The sequence below is a fragment of the Lynx canadensis genome, chromosome A2, assembly GCF_007474595.2.
Source record: "Lynx canadensis isolate LIC74 chromosome A2, mLynCan4.pri.v2, whole genome shotgun sequence".
NCBI classification, from domain to species: Eukaryota; Metazoa; Chordata; class Mammalia; order Carnivora; family Felidae; genus Lynx; species Lynx canadensis.
In genome coordinates this window covers 90,401,041-90,421,704 of record NC_044304.2, presented here as the reverse complement: position 1 = coordinate 90,421,704, position 20,664 = coordinate 90,401,041, and the positions used below count along the sequence as shown (strand labels likewise).

Genomic DNA, 20,664 nt, shown 5'->3' with positions numbered 1-20,664 from the left:
ACTTTCCACTGAACTTCACTGCCTTCCACTCTGCCTACCCTGAGCTGGTTTGTACCTCTAGTTCCTTACAACTGCTTCTGTCAGATATACATGGAATCTTACCAAGGTGTACCGAGCAACTATTTATAATGTTTTCCTCCTTTAGTCCATCATTTTTAGATTCCTTTTCTCAGGGTAGTAATCCCTTTCTCATGTGTTTTAGAAATCTATCCTCTGCTCCAAGGTAGATCTTGGTGTTGCACATGTTTTAACAAAATGAGCTCTCTGTACGGCTGTGTTTCAGCCACAGACAGGTGTGTAGGTGGCCATGGCCACTGGTCTCCTTGTGTCGAGGACGAGGTGTCTGTGTAGAGTCCTTAGTGCAAATTGTGTTGTCTGGCAAACTGTGTCCTGCTGGGCCGATCAACTGAGGGGGAGCTCATCCTGTCTAAACTAGATTCTTGTTTAGGAAAATTTTTTTTGGAAGAATTTTTTTAGACAGAAAAAAGGAGGACAGCTGTTCGTGGTTCTTCCCCAGTAAGCACACCTGACGGGCCCTGGACGTAGTGCATGTTCTGTCTCTGTCTTGCCCTGTGCAGTTCTGGGAATAGAGGATGCCGAAGAGTTAAGCCAGGGCGAGGGGTGTGGGTCTGATGACATCTTAAACCAGAGCCTGTAAAACTTCAAACATAAAAGGCTGAACCCTGTTGTTGAAAAAAACCACTATGTACCAAAGACAATCCCGAATGGAAATCAATGGGCGATAGTTCTATCATTTTACCACAACTCTTTCAGTGTTTTTGTTCTGTATTCCCTTTTTCCTTAAACACTTACATCAGAGTTATGTGGGCCAGGCATTGTTCTAAGTGTTTGAGACGTATTAGCCCATTTAAAAGCACATATGTAATAATACTGCTCTAAAGTGTTATTCAGATATTTTAGCGGAAGGCTAACAATTGCCTCAATCTTTTTTAAACTTTATTGAAGATTAATTGAAGTACAGGAACAACATAAATATGCAGTGTATAATTTGGCCAGTTTTTATGTATGTATACACTTAAGAAACGAATGCCCAAAATCAAGATAGCCATTTCAAATACCCCCAAGGTTTCTTGCTTCCCCTCATAATCTACTCCTCCCCCCACCCTGTCCTTAGGCAGCCACTGATCTGCTTTCTGTCACTATAGATCCACTTGCATTTTCTAGAATTTCATATAAATAGAATTCAATGGCATTCCACTGTCTCTCTCTGTTTTTTTTTTTTTTTTTTTTTTTTTTTTTTGCACTGGCTGTTTTCACTTAGCATAATGATTTTGAGATTGATTCACGTTGTGGTGTATTCAATAGTTTGTTCCTTTTTATTGCTGAGTAGCATTCCATTGTATGGCTATACCACATATGCGTATCTATTTTTAACATACTATAGTTCTAATCATGGTACTTGATATTCTTAACCTCCAATATGATAATGTAATCTATGAATATCAAGAACTCATTAGCGAGCATTTCAAATGGGTTGTTTATAAAGTTCGCCAGCAGCAGCCCAAAATGTAAATGTAAGCACTAAAGGAATGTTGACGTTCTGAGATATTCTGGGAGGTAATTTATTTTTCTGTTTTACTGAGTATTTAGTGCTATTTCAGATACGTCTTGATTTTTTGAAAAGCTAATCATTCAGTTAGTTAGATATGCTTGTTGGGATTACTTCCACTTGCCTGCCTGTCTGCCTATAGATCATTTCATTACCAATTAATGTTTGTCAGAGTGCAAGGGACGAAGGCAAACCTCCCACCAAGCATTCAGAAGCTAAAATGAGAACTTTTTTTAGTTCATCGTGGTGATGAGCATTTGTGTACTCTCTAGATGAGAGTAATGTTTGTATTCATTTGGAAGGACAATTAAATATATTCATAGTTTCATATAATAGTTGAGATTATATTTCAAATAAAATCCAGCAAGATAGCTAGGTTTAATTGCATTTTTCTTTTTTTGGTGGGCGGTGACAGGAATTCGGTGGCTAGAACCGAAACATTTAGAACAAAGTAAGAATGCTTTTAGATTAGTAGTGGTTCCATAAACTTTGGGGACTCTTTCTTTCTGTCTCTTTCTCTCTCTCTTTTTCTCACCCACCCTCCCTGCTCTCTCCCTTCCCTTCCCTTTTCTTTTTCGTTCTTCTTTTTTCTCTTTTCTTTTTCTTTTATTTCTTCTCCAAAGAAGCTAAAGGTACTAATGGGAACTATAATTGTGAGACTGGCTGATCTGTCCTATTTGGGTTTATTTCTTCTGTAGCAGTAGCTGATGACTTTTCCAGGACAGGGAGAATGATGTGACTCATTTGTCTTGATAGCAGTGAGTTCTGCCCTCTCTGCTTGGACATGGATACAGGAAGACCATTACTTAAACCCACCCTTCTTTTCTGCCCCTTTTTCTGTCCTTCCTTTCAAAACCAGACTCTTCACCTTTATTTCTTCAGTTTTCTACTTTTTTTCCCACACAGTGTAGTCTGGCTTTTATCCCAATCATTTTCCTAAATCTCTTTTTGTGGTCAGTAATCATCGCCTAATTATTAGTGGTTTCTTTATTCTTCATCATACTCGATTTCTCTGCAGTATTAACCCTGTTTCCAGGCTGCTGACTTTGCTTTCTAAGACACTGAAATCTTGTATTACCCAGTAGTAATATCTTTCCTTCTTTAGATAGCTCCTCTTTTCTTATTTTCTTGGAAAGTGGTGGTTTTCCCAGGGTTGTGCTTTTGGTTGCCTTCTCTTTGTATTATATATGTACTTCTGAGTCTTAGCCATATTTTCTTTTATTCTTATTTTTATGTAAATAAAAGTAATACCTACTTATTACACACAATTTGAGATACATTTGAGTACATGATTTGAGTATAATAAGAACACTTTTTAACAAGCAAATCATGAATATCACCTGCTGTCTCACTGTGGTGAACCATTGTTGAAATTTTTCATCTGACTGCTTGTCTTACCTAAACCTTTGTTTAAATCAATCTTAAATCCAACTTCTAAATGGCCCAATTCTCCATTGGATTCCAAAAGCCACATTTACAACTCCTTAACAGACACCCACTAGTGGGACATCCTGGATACCTCAAATTAAATACATTCTGAACCAATTAATTATTTTTCTTGTACTTGAAACTAGTTTTTCTTCTTGCTTCCACTTCTGATTGGTTAACAGCAACTTGATGTTATTGATCCTTTTCCTTCTTGTCTGTAAACTCCATATCACTAAGTCATTAAAAGATCATTTAATTTGGTCTACGAAGTCCTTTATCATGTGGTCTCAGGAGATCTTTCTTAGCTCTCTCTTTGTGCTCTTAACTTTCTCCTGTTTAAACCCTCTGTCTTACCCTCCTGTCTAACCACAATTCCAATTTTCAGGAATTCTCATGCACTTCTATCCTAACGTGCTTAAGCCGGTGGCCACATCTGAAAAACCATTTCCTCTCTCTCTGGTATAACTTATCTCTAAATATCATTCAGGATAATGTGGTTGAGATACTCCTGCTCAGATGGAATGAATCTAGGGCCTAATACTTCCTACATTTGCTTTGATTTGTCCTGACTAGAGAAGAAGCCCATTAAAAGGGCCCCTTACTATTGCTTTTAAATCTTTGAAGAGCTACCTGTGAAGAATGGACTTCAAGTATATTTCAGACAGCTGACCTGAGACCAATGAGTGGATGTTATGGTGAGGAAGATTTTTCTTCATATTAAGGAAGAGCCGTAACCTTTAATGATGTACGGCAATGGAAAAGACTTGTTAAACTAGTTAACTATACAAAGACTAAATGACCCATTTCTCATGGATTCATTCATTTAATCGACATTATTATTCACTTCTCAACTGCTGTGCTGGAGGTCGAAAGATGAAAAAAAAAATCTTTTCTTGAAGGAGCTTACAATTTAATGAAGTGGTTCTCAACCTGGCTGTGGATTAGAATCACAGACCAGTGAATTATTTCCATTTTAGAAAATCTCAGAGGACAGGGTCTAGGTAACATATCCAGTGTACATCCATGGATGGTTGTGATGACTTATCTAAAGTTTACTTCTCAAAGTGTCATTTATTTAACACCGGCTTTAGGGCAAGCCATATGATGTTGATTTGGGCAAAAAGAGACTTACTGCTCTTATGGAATTTATAGAATGGTAGAGTATAGACATCACACAAACATGCGACAGTTGGTGTTAAGTCTGAAAGGAAAAGTAAAGGAGATGAAGGGACGTAGGAGGTGTCTGGTATCTAAGAGGTCAGGAAAGGGCTTTTGATGCTATGGCATTTGAGTAGTGCCTGAATGAAGAAAGAGATCAAGCTATGCAGACATCTGGGGAGAGGGCTTCAGGCACAAGGAAGAACAAGTACAAAGGCCTTGAGATGGTCATACACTTGACATGTTCACAGAAGAGTGACCCACTGTGGCTGGAGTAGAATGAATGAAGGGCATGTGACAGGAGGTGTGAACACAGATCACATGATGCTTTTTAGGGGATGTTAAAGACTTTGACTTTCATTCTGAATGAGGTGAGAGAGCCCTGGAGGGTGTTGAATACAGATATAATAAGATTTATATGTGAAAACATCAATCCAGCTGCTGTGTGGAAGTAGATGCTGGGACATGGGTGAAAACAGATGAATTAGGTTATTACAATAATCTAGATGAGGCATTATGGCAGTTTAGATGAAAGTTTTAGGGGTGGAATGGTAAGAAGCAATTGGATTCTGTGTATATTTTGAATATAAAAAATATTTTTAAGGGGGCACCTTGGTGGCTCAGTCAGTTGAGTGTCTGACTCTTGATTTCAGCTCAGGCCGTAATCCCGGGTTCATGGGATTGAGCCCCAACATTGGGCTCTGCACTGAGTGTGGAGTCTGCTTAAGATTCTCTCTCTCCCTGTCTCTCTCCCTCTGCCCCTTTCCCTGCTCATGTGCACTCTCTTTGAAAAAATATATTTATTTTATATATATATATAATATATATATATATTTATATGTATATTTTAAAAATATTTTTAAAGGGACCATAGGCTTTACTAAGATTTCCCAGGGAGTGCCTTTAGCCAGAGAAAAAAGGGGTCCAGGACCAAGTGCTGGGATGTGTCAGGGGTGGTAGAGCCAGTGGAGGAGAATGGGGTCCCCGAGGCTAGATGAAGCAAGTGAGGGAGAAGACAGGCACTGAATCATACTCTGTTGTTAGACTGAGTGAGAGGGAAGCTGAGCACTGATGTTTCAGTTTTGTGAGGTGGAGGTCATCAGTGATTTTGACAAGAGCAATTTTGATCAAGAGGTATAGGCAAAATGTGACGGGAGTGGGTTCATGAAAGAATAAGGAAAAAAAAAGAAGGCAGGCACAGTGAGAACAGACAGTGCTTTGGAAGAGCATTGCTAATGAGGGGAGAAGAGAAAAATGGGAGTAGCTCAAGGGGGGGAGTACAAATACTTGGTCACACTAATGCCAAAGCTCCTTACAAATGCAAGATTTTGTTCTATAATTAGTGGCCCTGGTTTTTATTTATTTTTTGTAATGCCTTGTTTAAGATTGCTTGAGATGAGGCACACCTGTAGTTTTCTACCCTGTTTAATTTGAGACTTTTAGAAACCAAGCTCAGCCATTTTATTTACAACCACATAACTGTTCTTCTTCCTTTCTAGCTTGGGTATGTCTTTTGCATTAGTTTTCTGGGGGCTCCAATAACAAAGTGCCACACACTGGGTGGCTTAAATAACAGGTATTTATTGTTTCACAGTTCTGGAGGCTGGAAGTCCAAAATAAGGTGTCCACAGGATGGGTTCCTTTTGGGGGAGGATCTGTTTCAGGCCTCTCTTTGGCTTGTAGATGGCCAACTTCTCCCTCTGTCTCTTCATATCCCATCTTCCCTCTTTGCCTTTGTGTACAGTTTTGCTTCTTTTTTAAGGATAGCTGTCATATTGGAATTGGACCCACTCTAGTGATCTCATTTTAATTTGCTTACTTCTGTAGAGAGTCTGTCCCCAAATCAGGGCACATTCTGAGGTACTGTGGATTAGGATTTAAGTGTATGGATTTGACGGAGGGGACAGGATACCTTTACTTACTCATAGGCCTCATTTCTGAAGATTTATTCTAATATTTAAAATTTTTCTACTGGGTGGCATTTAGGCACAGTTAATTAGTCATTTGGGGGACATTAGGTGTTGCTTTAGAGAATTTGGGCCAGGAGGTGGATTCTTGATGTAAAATGAGCACTTGGTGAATTGGAACTTCAATGAACTGCCTTTTGAAAAGAAATATAAATGAGTTAGAGAGGTGATTTCTTTATACTTTATGTGAACACGAGGTTAGACTTCTCTTAGACTTCTCAGTTACTTTCATGTTTAAAATAGTAGAAAAAGTAAGCCAGTAGATACAGACTCTCTCTACCTTGGGAATAAGAAGGGGTAAATCAGAGTGCCTTCTCCAGGAAAATGGCCACATTAAGTGTAGGTATCACCTCCCTGGTGTTATAAAGATGGAAATACAGCCTAAATAGAGGCCAACATCTGACCCCATAATATATCAGCCTTGTTATAGAGAGAAATTCAGTTGTTTATGAAGAAAGTTTGTTGTTGCATTAAAAAGCATTATAGAAATTGGCTCCTATTTGCATATCTGGGTGGATGACCCAAGGAACAGTTTCCAACAATTGTTTGCCCATCCCGTTCTCTGTACAGAGTTGCTTTCCAGAAGCAGGTTTAGTTGAATACCCAACTAATAGCCCATTAAGATGTATCCTCCTAAAGCAGTTTGTGACTGTAATGACTTTTATTTGGGATTTGTTAACTACAGAATGTAACTAATGATTGTAGTTGTCAGCACATGGACTCATTAGCTCTCAGTTCTGTATTAGCGCAACAAGGGAGAGATGTAAATTTAATTGCGCAATAGCAAATATTTTTTTCGTGGGCTTATTACTCCCTTAGAAGGCAGAATACACTGCTCTAAAATGAGCAGAATACATTTGCTCTAAAATGAAGAAAACATCTGTGGTGAAAATTAGTGCTAAATAAAACACTTACCTGGACATTTTTTGAATTATTACTTTTTGGTTTAGAAACCTAACCTTTGGCAGTGCTCTGAAATAGCACTGAATGAATCTCTTGGGAGAGCCATGAATTTTTTTTTTTTTTAATTTGGGGTTATTCTTGGTTTAAATAGTTAAATATTTTTTTTATATCGTTCAACTTATTTTTTTTTTTAATTTTTTTTTTTCAACGTTTATTTATTTTTGGGACAGAGAGAGACAGAGCATGAACGGGGGAGGGGCAGAGAGAGAGGGAGACACAGAATCGGGAAACAGGCTCCAGGCTCTGAGCCATCAGCCCAGAGCCCGACGCGGGGCTCGAACTCACGGACCGCGAGATCGTGACCTGGCTGAAGTCGGACGCTTAACCGACTGCGCCACCCAGGCGCCCCCGTTCAACTTTAAACATAAAAAACAACCCTCTGAATAAGAAAGTGAATTCTTCTCTAGTGTAAAATAGCAGCAAATACATCCTCAATAAGCTTTCCACAGATTAAGCCTGGAAATAGTTCAGATACTCAGTATATTAAAGCAGACAATTTGTTATGATGGATTCTTGTTTAGGTCCACAGTGTACCTAATTGATAACCGTGGCCTCAGTGAGATCTGATATTCTCATGCATTCATGAAATCAACTTCTTCCCTTACTTTCTCATGTTCAGCGACTCTAGAAAGGCATCTTTTTCTTAGTACTTTCTCAGTGACTGTACTGATGAAATACAAAGAGCATATGGAAGCAGATATATGCGTAGGTCTTGATTTTATGTTTTGGTAGACTGGTTTATTTAAGCAAATACAACAGGCAAATATGTTTGTTTAAGGTTTTCCTTTGTACCAGCTGCTGCTTTTTTTCTCTTTCCTAGGCTGGCCTGCCAGAATTGCACACCTTTATCCTACACTATTTGACAAAAATTTCCAATTGAAAAATTTTTCAGTGGGTTAATATATTAATATATTTAACATGTATATTTAAGAATGTTGAGGATTTTGAGTGTTTTTAATTTATGAAAATTTTTTAGTGATAGAGGCTTAATGTTTCTTAAATATTGTTTACAGAATCGGCCTTAATTTACAACATCTTAAAAATCATACAGTCTACTTAATTATTCAGAAGAAAAGTTTATTTTTATGGCATTTTTGGGGGGGGGAAATGAAATGCTAGAGAGCTAATGTTCAATTGGATGTGTATATACCACACTTGGGTGAGATGAGCATTGACCAGGGAGTCAAGCGACCCAGGTACAGGACTTTTCTTACTGGTAGTTAGCTCTGTGACCTGGGTGACTTGTTTTCTCTTGGATTCAATCTTCTCATTTGTTAGAAGAAAAAGATTGGTTTAGATAATCTATAAAGGCTCTTCCAAGCTCAGCGTCTTAAGACTTCATTTCTTCTAGTTATATATTTTTAGAGAAATAGGGGTTATGTCTCTGCTTCTTATTGGATACTTTGGACTGAATGTGAAATTTTCTGTGTCCAGTCTGGTCATACTGGGCAGAGTGATGAGGCTTGATAGTTTCTAGAAACTAAGCCTTGTCTACAAATAGTCAACAAGAAGGCTTGGTGAATCGGGCCTGTGCTACTTTTGTTTGACATAGACATGTCAAACCAGCTGATGACTAGTTATATAATTTCATGTCGTCATCCAAGTCAATTGAGTTTAGACATTTAGCCTGAGATACTTAATATTCCTCAAGACAAAGTTTTGGGGAGTTAGAAAGTCTTAACCTTCTCTAATTCTGCCTTGGTTTGTGGGATGATTTAGAATAAATAGGACTCAATTTTAGTAATAAATTACATCTCTGACAGTCTAGGATTTTTTTCTGTAGGAGAAGACTCACAGGTTACTGACATGAAGCAGGCATGGGTGACATTTGCTTTTCTTCTCAATCCTCCTTAGTTTAGTCCCTGGCCTGTGGTCCTTATTTCAAGTTCTGAGACCTTGCTTACTCATTTGAAAATGATCATGCTCCACAGGGATGTTTATAAGAAGAGTTATTCCTGAATAGACATCTATTCTTAGAAAGGCTCAACATTTTGGAGATGTCTGTGTTCCACAGATCTATGCATCTGAAAGCATCTCCCCAGATCTAAATAAAGTGTTTTTCCTTGGGAATATGTATCTCTTGGAGGGGTGGAGTAGGAATAAATATGTTCTGAGACCAGCTGGTAAAATTCTGCAAAGAAGTGTGGTAAATGAGGCACTCTCATAATCTACAAATGAGAGTATCATCTGTTAAAGACTTTGTAGAAATTTTCGGTATCATTGGTCAAGAGCTTTGAAACACATAGTCTCACCAAGTATTTTACATCTTAAATTGGTCAACTTAACAGTGATGTACTTTTTTTTTTAATTTAATTTTTTTATTTTTAAATTTACATCCAAATTAGTTAGCATATAGTGCAACAATGACTTCAGGAGTACATTCCTTACTGCCCTTACCCATTTAGTCCACCCCCCTCCCACAATTGCTCCAGTAACCCTCAGTGTTCTCCATATTTATGAGTCTCTTCTGTTTGTCCCCCTCCCTGTTTTATATTATTTTTGTTTCCCTTCCTTATGTTCATCTGTTTTGTCTCTTAAAGTCCTCACAGGAGTGAAGTCATATGTTTTGTCTTTCTCTGACTAACTTCACTTAGCATAATACCCTCTGTTTCCATCCACGTAGTTGCAATGGCAAGATTTTATTCTTTTGGTTGCCGAGTAATACTCCATTGTATATGTAATATACACACCACATCTTCTTTATCCATTCATCCATCGATGGGCATTTGGGCTCTTTCCATACTTTGGCTGTTGTTGATAGTGCTGCTATAAACATGGGGGTGCGTATGTCCCTTGAAACAGCACACCTGTATCTGTGGATAAATGCCTAGTAGTGCAACTGCTGGGTTGTAGGGTAGTTATGTTTTTAGCTTTTTGAGGAACCCCCATACTGTTTTCCAGAGTGGCTGCACCAGCTTGCATTGCCACCAACAATGCAAAAGAGGTCCTCTTTCTCCGCATCCTCGCCAACATCTGTTGTTGCCTGAGTTGTTAATGGTAGCCATTCTGACAAGTGTCAGGTGGTATCTCATTGTGGTTTTGATTTGTATTTCCCTGATGATGAGTGATGTTGAGCATTTTTTCATGTGTCAGTTGGCCATCTGGATGTCTTCTTTGGAAAAGTTCCTGTCTTTTGCCCATTTCTTCACTGGATTATTTGTTTTTTGGGTGTTGAGTTTGGTAAATTCTTTATAGATTTTGGATACCCACCCTTTATCTGATATGTCATTTGCAAATATCTTCTCCCATTCTGTCGGTTGTCTTTTAGTTTTGTTGATTGTTTCCTTCGCTGTGCAGGAGCTTTTTATTTTGATGAGGTCCCAGTAGTTAATTTTTGCTTTTGTTTCCCTTGCCTCCGGAGACGTGTTGAGTAAGAAGTTGCCGTGGGCAAGATCAAAGTGGTTTTGCCTGCTTTCCTCCTTGAGGATTTTGATGGCTTCCTGTCTTACGTTGAGGTCTTTCATCCATTTTGTGTTTATTTTTGTGTATGGTGTAAGAAAGTGGTCCAGGTTCATTCTTCTGCATGTCACAATCCAGTTTTCCCAGCACCACTTGCTGAAGAGACTGTCCTTATTCCATTGGATATTCTTTCCTGCTTTGTCAAAGATTAGTTTGTGGGTCCATTTCTGGGTTCTCCATTCTGTTCCATTGATCTGAGTGTCTGTTCTTGTGCCAGTACCATACTGTCTTGATGATTACAGCTTTGTAGTATAGCTTGAAGTCTGGGATTGTGATGCCTCCTGCTTTGGTTTTCTTTTTCAAGATTGCTCTGGCTATTCGGGGTCTTTCTGGTTCCATACAAATTTTAGGATTATTTGTTCTACCTCTGTGAACAGTGATGTACTTTTAAGGTGATTGCTTTCAGCGTTATTCATAGACAATCCCAAATTTTAATAGGAGGCTGGTTAAATTGTTTCCTGTGTTAAATGGAATATCATGGCGCCATTAATTTTGATGACATAGCATTGTGTTTATTTACATGGGAGAAGTTTATAATATGTTAAGCAGAAACGAAAGCATGTCATGAAAACTTTGGTAAAGGGATATAAATGTGTATATTTATTTGGAAAACTGTATAATAGGTTAACAGTGATTTTACTTGGGTGGCAAGATTATGGATGGTCTCCCTCCTATTTCATACACTTAACCTCTATTCTCATTTTCCACCAAGACCATGCATTCTTTTGAGAATAAGTAGAACACAACAAGTGAAGCACTTAAGATAGGATTCTGAAGTCAGCCTGGCTGGGTTTAAATCCCAATACTGTCACTTGCTGGCTGTGTAGTCTTGAGCAAATCACTTTATTTCTTTGTGTCTTTCTTTCTCATCCATAAATCAGAGATGATAATAATAAATAACAATAATAATACCTACCTCATAGATCTGTTGTGAGGATTCAATATACTCCATGTATATGAACCTTTGAGAAGTTTGTAGTAAGTACCATATTCATGTTAGCTATCATTATTTGTTAGTAAGAATAGTGAGTAGGCAAGTGAGAGACAGATGGACAGACAGACACACTAGCATACCTAGAACTCAGTGGTAGAGGTAATGGTCTCTTATGCAATCAAGCATATCAAATTGAAACAATTTGGTAAACTTTGAAGAGGAATATGATGATTAGATGTTTACCTTTTTTCTTTTTTAATGTTTTTTGAGAGAGAGAGTATGAGAGCGTATGAGTAGGGGGGCACAGAGATGGAGAGAGAGAGAGAGAGAGAGAGAGAGAGAGAATCTGACACAGGCTCCAGGGTCTGAACTGTCAGGACAGAGCCCAACACGGGGCTCTAACCCACAAACCGTGAGATCGTGACCTGAGCCGAAGTCAGACGCTTAATGGACTGAGCCACCCAGGCTCCCCTCTATTTTTTTAACTTTTAAAAATAATTAAGGTGTAATTCACATGACACAAAATTAACCATTCTATTCTATTTTTAAAATTAACCATTTTAGGGACACCTGGGTGGCTCAGTCAGTTAAGCATCTGACCTTGGCTCAGGTCACGATCTTATGGTTTTTGAGTTTGAACCCTGCATCGGGCTCTGTGCGGACAGCTCAGAGCCTGGACCCTGCTTCAGATTCTGTGTATCCCTCGCTCTCTGCCCCTCCCCCACTTGCGCTCTGTCTCTGTCTCTCAAAGATAAATAAATGTTAAAAAATTTTTGAAAAATTAACCATTTTAAAGTGAACAGTTCAATGGCAATTAGTATATTCACAATATTGTGCACCTATCATCTTTGTCTAGTTCCAAAACATTTCTTCCATTTCACAGTAAAACCGTGTACCCATTAGGCAGTTTGTTCCCATTCCTCACTCCCTGCAGTGCCTGGTAACCACCAGTCTACATTCTGTGTCTATGGACTTACTTATTCTGGGTATTTTGTATAAATGGAATCATATAATATGTGACATTTTGTGTCAGGCTTTGACTTAGCATAATGTTTTGGAGGTTTGTCCACATCATAGCATGTAACAGTATTTGACTTCTTTTTATGGCTGATTAATATTGTATTTTGTATGCGTGTATGTATATGTGTGTATTTATATGTGTGTTTGTGTGTGTGTGTGTGTGTGTGTGTGTGTGTATATATATATAATTATGATTTGTTTATCCATTCATCCACTGATGGACCTTGGATTCTTTCTTCATTTTTGCTCTTGTGAATAGTGCTGATATGAATAGATGTTTGCTTTTATGTAATAATTATGGTGATGGTCTATTATAAAAAATTTAAGAAATGCAGAAAAAATAAAAAATGGAACTACCATATAATCCAGGAATCCCAATACTGGCTATTTGCCCCAAAATGTAAAAACACTAATTCAAAGGGATACATGGAACCTTATGTTTATTACAGCATTATTTACGATAGCCAAACTATGGAAGCAGCCCAAGTATCCATCGATAGATAACTGGATAAAGAAGATGTAGTGTGTGTACACACACACACACACACACACACACACACACACACAAAATGGAATATTACTCAGCCATAAACAAGAATGAAATCTTGCTTTTTGTAATGCTAAAGTGAAATAATGCTAAAGTGAAATAAGTCAGAGAATGACAAATACCATATGATTTCATATGTGGAATTTAAGAAATAAAGTAAATGAGGTAAGGAGAAAAGGAGGAAAAAAAAGAGAGAAACCAAGAAACGGATTCTTAATTGTAGAGAACAAATTGATGGTTACCAGAGGGAAGATGGGTGGAGGGAGATGGGGGAAATAGGGAATAGGCATTGAAGGGTACACTCATCATGATGAAAATAAATAAATAAAAAAATTTAAGAAATGTAGAAATGCAAATAATCTCATTTCACATTTTGGTATAGGTCCTTTCAGTATTATTTATGCATAAATACATGTATAAAAACACACCCTGTACAAAATTTTTTTTAAATATAAGGTTTTTAAATTATTTATTTTATTCATTTTTCTTTTTACATTTATTTATTTAAATTGAAGTTAGTTACCATACAGTGTAGTATTGGTTTCAGGAATAGAACCCAGTGATTCATCACTTACACAAAACACCCAGTGCTAAAGCTTTTTAAAAGAAAATTGAAGGTCATGTACATTCTGGGTTTTTTCCTCATTAAACTTTGTTGTAATGGATCTCAAATTCTGTGACAGATTTTTGGTCAACTTGTTTCCCTTAAAAGATGCTGATTTTAAGATTAAAAAAATTTTTTTTAATTTATTTTTGAGACAGAGTGAGAGCGGGGGAGGGGCTGAGAGAGAGGGAGACACAGAATCTGAAGCAGGCTCCAGGCTCTGAGCTGTCAACACAGAGCCTGATGCGGGGCTCGAACTCATGGACCTTGAGATCATGACCTGAGATGAAGTCAGATGCTTAACCGACAGAGCCACTCAGGCGCCCCTAAGAGCTACTGATTTTAAAACCTAGTAACTAAAAACTGCCACCCACACACAAAACAAATGGTCCACAAAATATTCTCCTTTTCTGAAAGTTTTACAATGCATTATTAAAATTAACCAGTCTCTTACTAATAAACTTAAATGGCCAATTGAGATATACAGTTCTGAGACTTTTCTTCCACCACTGATTCAAACTAGTGTGGCAGCTATTGGGCATTTATTCATTTAGCCTTCTGAGCTTCTGGGCAGGCTTGGTAACCTTGCCAGCTTCAGCTGCCTAATTGTCCACTGCTTTCGTGACGCCCACAGTGACGATCTGTCTAGTGTCACAAACAGCAAAATGGCCCAGAGGAGGAAAGTCAGGGAAGCTCTCAACACACATGAGCTTGTCAGGAACCATAGTAACAGCAGTAGCAGCATCAGATTGCAAGACGTTGGGCCATCTTCCAGCTTTTTCCCCAGAACGATGATCAATCTTCAGCAAACTCACGAGCAGTGTGAGCTGTGTGACAATCCAGCCCAGGTACATAGCCAGCAGTGACGTGGCCTGGATTATTCAGGATAATCACCTGAGCCATGAAGCCTCCTGTTTCCATTGGGTCATTTTTTGCTTAGATCACCATAACGAACATCTCTGAGAGACGTGTTCTTGACAGTGAAGCCCACATTGTTCCCAGGAAGAGCTTCACTCAAAGCGTCATGGTACATTTCAACAGAGTTTACTTCAGTTGCAACGTTGACTGGAGAAGAGGTGACAACCATGCTGAGTGTGAGAACACCAGTCTCCACTTGGCCCTAGGAACCAATACTGCCAGTTCTGTAAGATGTCTTGGACAGGCAGACGTAAGGGCTTGTCAGTTGGATGAACTGTTGGCAGGATGCAATCCAGAGCCTCCTGCAGCACTGGTTCCACTGGCATTGCAATCTTTACATGTGACTTTTGATTCCTTGAACCAAGGCATGTTAGCGGTTGGCTCCAGCGTGCTGTCACTATTCCAACCAGAAATTGGCTCAAATAGTACTGTGTTGTGGTTGTAGCCAGTTTTCTTAATGTAGGTGCAGACTTCCTTAATGATTTTTTTGTGCCTTTTCTGACTCTAGGGTGGCTGAAGAGTTAATACCAGTAGTTAGTTGTTTCTCACCCAGTGTGTAAGGCGAGAGGGCATGCTCATGGATCTGCCCATTCTTGAAGATCCCTGATTAAAATTCATTAACACCAACAGCAACAATCAGGACAGCATAGTCAGCCTGGTAATGTGCCTGTAATCAGGTTTTCGATCAAGTCTCTGTGTTCTCTGTTATCAGTGATGGTCCCATCACACTTGCTGTCTTGAGTTTCCACAGGGCAATATCAGTGGTGGTAATAGGCTCACACTCAGTTTTCAGTTTTTGCAAGACCCAGGTATACTTGAAGCAGCCCTTTACCACCTCAATAGCAGCCTTCTCAAATTTTTCAATAGTTCTTTTGTTCCCATCATGTTTGTATATGGGACGGCCAGTAGTGGTACACTTCCTGAATCTGCATGTCCAATGAGGACAGTATTGATAGGAGTCTTTTCCTTTCTCATTCTGACAGATTGAGTGATGGTTTTTACGACACCTGTGTTTGGGCGGCAAACCCACTATGAACAAGCTACATTCTGTTTTATGTCAGTACTTACCATCTACCGTCTACCGTTTTAAATATTTTCTCTTGTCTTTAAGTGTTCTGGTATGTCATGATTTTTAGTAAACAGAATTTATTTTTCCAATCTCTTTTGATAAAAATTTAACTCTTGGCTTCTATTTAACTAATGCTATGATGAATATCTTTTTATAGAAAATATTGCTTAATTATTGTTTAAGGATAAAGTCCTAGGAATAGAAGTGTTTTGTCAAAGACTATATGCTTTTAAGGCTTTTGACACACATTGCCAAATTTCCTTCCAGAAATAATAGGCTGATTTACAGTCCTCCCAGCAATATTTGAGTGTCTGTTTCTTCTTTTATTTGTTCATATTCTTTTATTCATAATCATTTTCACTTTAACAAAAAGCATATCTATTTATATTGTATTTTAAATTTCTACTTATATAAAATGTGTCACCATATGTTTGTTGTTTCCTTTTGTGAATGCCTACTTCATGACTTGAGTGAATTTTGTCTTTTTGTAAATAACTAGAATTTTAAAAATGGGTAATGAAGATGTAAATGTTGACAATCTGTTACAGACATGTTCCTAGTTATTTGTCTTCTCATTTTGTTGATGTGTTTTGGTCACAGGGGATCAAACTGTCTTTATCTAGTGAAATCTATTGTTCTTTGTTTTTCTTGGTTTCTGCCTTTGTGCACACATTTTTCTAAGTTTTAGGTGATTGTGGTATTTGTGTTTGATAATGAGCAAAAACCTTATATTGTCTTGTATGAATGTGGTTTAAAACTTAAATATTTTTTACAAATGCGCTTGTCTCAGTATGCATTTGCTGTATAAGAATTTTCTCCAGTGACTTACACAAAATTGCAGTTAAACTGAGAGCTTCCTGAACCATCAGCCTAGGATCTTCTGTGTTAAACTTAAGAGGCAAATACAGATCACAGAAGACAAGAGCCCATCTGGGATTTTTTCAGGGAACCCATTTCCACAGCATATGTCTGAGTCAGAACCCATTGACTTAAAAAAATTTTTTTTTAAATGTTTATTTATTTTTGAGAGACAGAGTGCTACCGGGGGAGGGGCAGTGAGAGAGGGAGACACAGAATCTGAAGCAGGCTCCAGGCTCTGAGCTGTCCGCACAGATCCCGACACGGGGCTCTAACCCACAAACCATTTTCTCTGGGTCCAGAGCCTTTTAGCTTGCATTGACTTTTTTTTTTTTTTTTTTTTTATTTGGGGACAAAGAGAGACAGAGCGTGAACGGGGGAGGGGCAGAGAGAGAGGCAGACACAGAATCGGAAACAGGCTCCAGGCTCTGAGCCATCAGCCCAGAGCCCGACGCGGGGCTCGAACTCACTGACCGCGAGATCATGACCTGGCTGAAGTCGGACGCTTAACCGACTGCGCCACCCAGGCGCCCCTAGCTTGCATTGACTTTTGAGGCAGTGAGATCCTCATTCATCAAAGAAAGATTGAATTTTGTTCATCATGCCCAATTGACATGTACAGGAAATTGGGCTGGTTCTTTTTCAGGGGAAATTGTTTTTACCCTTTGAAAATCATTTCACTGGAATACCTCCTTTCTTAGGCATTTCAATTCATTTGTCTTTTTATATCTTAGGGAAACAAATTATATGAATGAGTGCTAACCTAGGTAGGCATCTAGCATTTTTTCTTGCATTAAAAATGGGAAGTGACTCTTTGGGTGGTATAAAATGGAACATCTGTTTACTTCAGGGTGAGGATGTTAATGACAAGTCATTTAGTGTTTATCTACTTGTTTTTGTATTTTATTTCTAAATGATCTGATTTTTTTGTTTGTACAAAAAGAAACATGTTTCTTATGAAGGAAATCAGGAAATAGAAGCAAGCCAAATATGCCAGGGTGATTACTGTTGGTACCTTTGTACAGATGTATTCTAATCCCTGTCATGATGTAGTCATTCACGCATTTTACAGAAACGCAGTCATGTTATACGCATCATATCATGAGCATATTGCCATGTCAGGAGTAGATATATACAGCTTGAAATAAGTGCACAGAATTCTGTGTGCGTGTATCAAAATAGAATGCAGCAATTCCCTACTGTTAATCATGTAGAATGTTTTCTATTTCTTGCTATTACAGGTATGTAATAAACATTTTTTTTTAAAAAAATTTTCACATTTTAATTTTTGAGAGAGAGACAGAGCGCTAGTAGGGGAGGGGCAGAGAGAAAGGGAGACACAGAACCTGAAGCTCTGTGCTGAGCTGTCAGCACGAAGCCCCATGTGGGGCTCGAACCCATGAACCGTGAGGTCATGACCTGAGCTGCAGTCAGACACTTACCTGACTGAGCCACCCAGGCATCCCTGTAATAAACATTATTGTAGCTCTGTCTTTGCTATATCTAGATATTTATCTTACATATTTCCTTAGGACAAATTCCCCCAAATGGAATGTTTCCAATTTCCCAATTTCTGAATGTTACAAGTGTTCTGTGTGTGTGTGTGTGTGTGTGTGTGTGTGTGTGTGTTTTGTTTGTTTTTTAGAAATTGTCAGGAATGTGAAAAATATAGATTGGGTACCTTTTCAAATTTATTACATGAAATCAAATAAAAATTCCTCTTAAGTGTAAAGGCATTGTTTATCTTTCTATTTCTCTGTGGCAATTCATCTTCCACTCTAATGTATTTTCCTGACTATAGAATACAAATGTGAAAAGGGTCGTTGTGATAGGAATTCTATCTTTATTCTTTCTGGAAGTTTGATTGTATGTGTGTAGGGGGGTTACTTTTTGAGGGTAGATTTTTAGAATGGAAGTTTCTATTCTTTTGACTGTGCCTGATCTGTTTTCACAATTGGGAAAGTTTTTGCTGTTGGTATTACTGTTTGCTGAGGATTACTCACCTTGTTTTCAACTTGTACCCTTTATCTTTTCCATGGACATCAAGAGCCCACCTCGTTCAGTTGCTGAGCAAGATTGTGGGGGTGAAGAAAAGATAGGTCCATTTTCTCAAAATAGTCATGTAATCTGATGTGACAAATACTTTACTAGGGCCAATTCTTATATAATTGAGTAGAGCAATTGGAACATTAAGTTATTTGGGCAGTGCTCTGTTTGCTATTTTGGGTTCTCTTCCTTGTAAATCTTAAAAGTTTCATAACCTAGAACTTCATAATTTTATCAATGATAAGTGATCTGATTCAGAAAACAAAGATACAGATTGGAGCTAAAATATTCCAGTATACATAAACACAAAAATACAGGACAGTTTCATTGTCAACAAAGTCTTTGAGAAAAGGTGACTGTGTCTCTCTACCTTTTGAAGGGTAAGAAAGAATTTTTTACTCGTTTGCTTTTGTGCATTTAGATTTGTTTGTCTCAGGTTTCAGTTTCCACTGTGAATCATTGAGCGCAGAAATGGCACACCACTAATTTAGGAAAGACCTGAGCTTGTGAAGGTAATCACACCTTCAGAGAGAGATTTGTTGCCTGGAGAGGAAATTGCTGCTGTTATTTCCGGTGCTTTAATTAAGCAACTGGCCAATGCAGACCTATTCACTGACAAATAACCCACTTTAGGAAAATGTGTCGTGTAAAGGGTTCAAGCTGAAATCTGAAATGTAGGGATATTATCAGAATAAGATTTTTCATTTTTGAAGGATTCAAAACAGGCCTTTCAAAACAGCTTTGATAGTTTCTGTTACTGAAGGATTAAATTATTGAAAAAACTGTAGGCAGAGAGTAGCAAAGACCTGGGATTAAAATTGGTGTCAGGAAACTCTCAGGCAGGTAATTAATTTGTGTTCAGTGACCATTAGATACAGTATTGCAGTTCACAGCCAATTTATCAGTTTTATTTGTGGTCCTAGATTTTGGTAGAGAATATTGATGAAGATTGTTTTGATAAAATATTAAAGCCAAAAGGTATTTTTGCTTATATTGCAAACATATTTAAAAAATATGAAGACAGACTTTCTAATATACTACATGATTATTTCCTGGTAACAGAAATCGCACATGAATCACTTGTATTTTTATTGAAATATGACTTGTAGACAAAAAACTATACATATTTAATGTATACAGTTGATAAGTTTGGAATATGTATTCATGCGGTGAATTGCCACCATAATCAAGGTAGTGAACGAATTCATCATCTGTAAAACTTTCCTTGCATAGAAGTTACTTCCTGAAGTGAATCAAAGAATGTTTAGTTTATATGCAGTTTCATTTTACGGTTTTCTCATGTAAACATAATTATTATAGGAACCAAGAGCCATCTAATTACATTGGATGAGAGAGAAAGTTTGCTAATTTCTTATATTAAGTAGTTGATTTGTATAAATCAATATTTAAAATTTAAAATATACACCATGTTTGCTTCACTTCAGCAGAATTTTTAAAGGTTGTTTCTTGGGGCGCGTGGGTGGTTCAGACGGTTAAGCATCTGTCCAGCTTTGGCTCAGGTCATGATCTCACTGTTCATGGGTTCGAGCCCTGCGTCAGGCTCTGTGCTCACAGCTCAGAGCCTGGAACCTGCTTTGGATTCTGTGTCTTCCTCTCTCTCTGCCCCTCCTCCGCTTGTGCTCTGTTTCTCTGTCTCTCAAAAATAAATAAAAATGTTAAAAATTTTTTTTAAGTTATTTCTTTTACCTTCATATTATTTGTGAATAATATCATTGTGACGGTGTTTTTGGAAAGAGTAGATAATGTGTTCCACTGGAGTGCTTGAAATTCTGGAAGTAAACTTGTGTTCAGACATCACCTTTAGCTTCTTAGTACAGCTATGCTTTAACTAAATCTAATATTACCAGACAATGTTCTGGAAATATCATTTATGTAAGCATTGAAGCTTTTACCATGTACATGTAAGTCTTGCTTTTCATTATAATTTTAGTCTGTAAAGTTGCCATAAAGATTGAATTAGCCAATAGTGAATCTTTGCTTCCAGTGGAAATACAAGAGGCTCTGGTTACAGCATTTTCATCAGCCTATCAAAACATGACCTTGTTTTATGTGTGTTTCCATTTAAAGACATCTTATTTAATATATATTGTTAACTCATTATA

The 20,664-nt window shown here is 37.9% G+C and overlaps 1 protein-coding gene and 1 pseudogene across 1 annotated transcript in view; one reads left to right on the top strand and one right to left on the bottom strand.

The window, feature by feature from the left end:
• The window catches only part of ELAPOR2 (endosome-lysosome associated apoptosis and autophagy regulator family member 2), a 174,096-nt gene that overhangs the window by 15,551 nt on the left and 137,881 nt on the right, over positions 1 to 20,664 (top strand). The gene's annotated exons all lie outside the window — the stretch shown is intronic.
• On the bottom strand, positions 14,193 to 15,543 carry LOC115501547 (annotated as a pseudogene).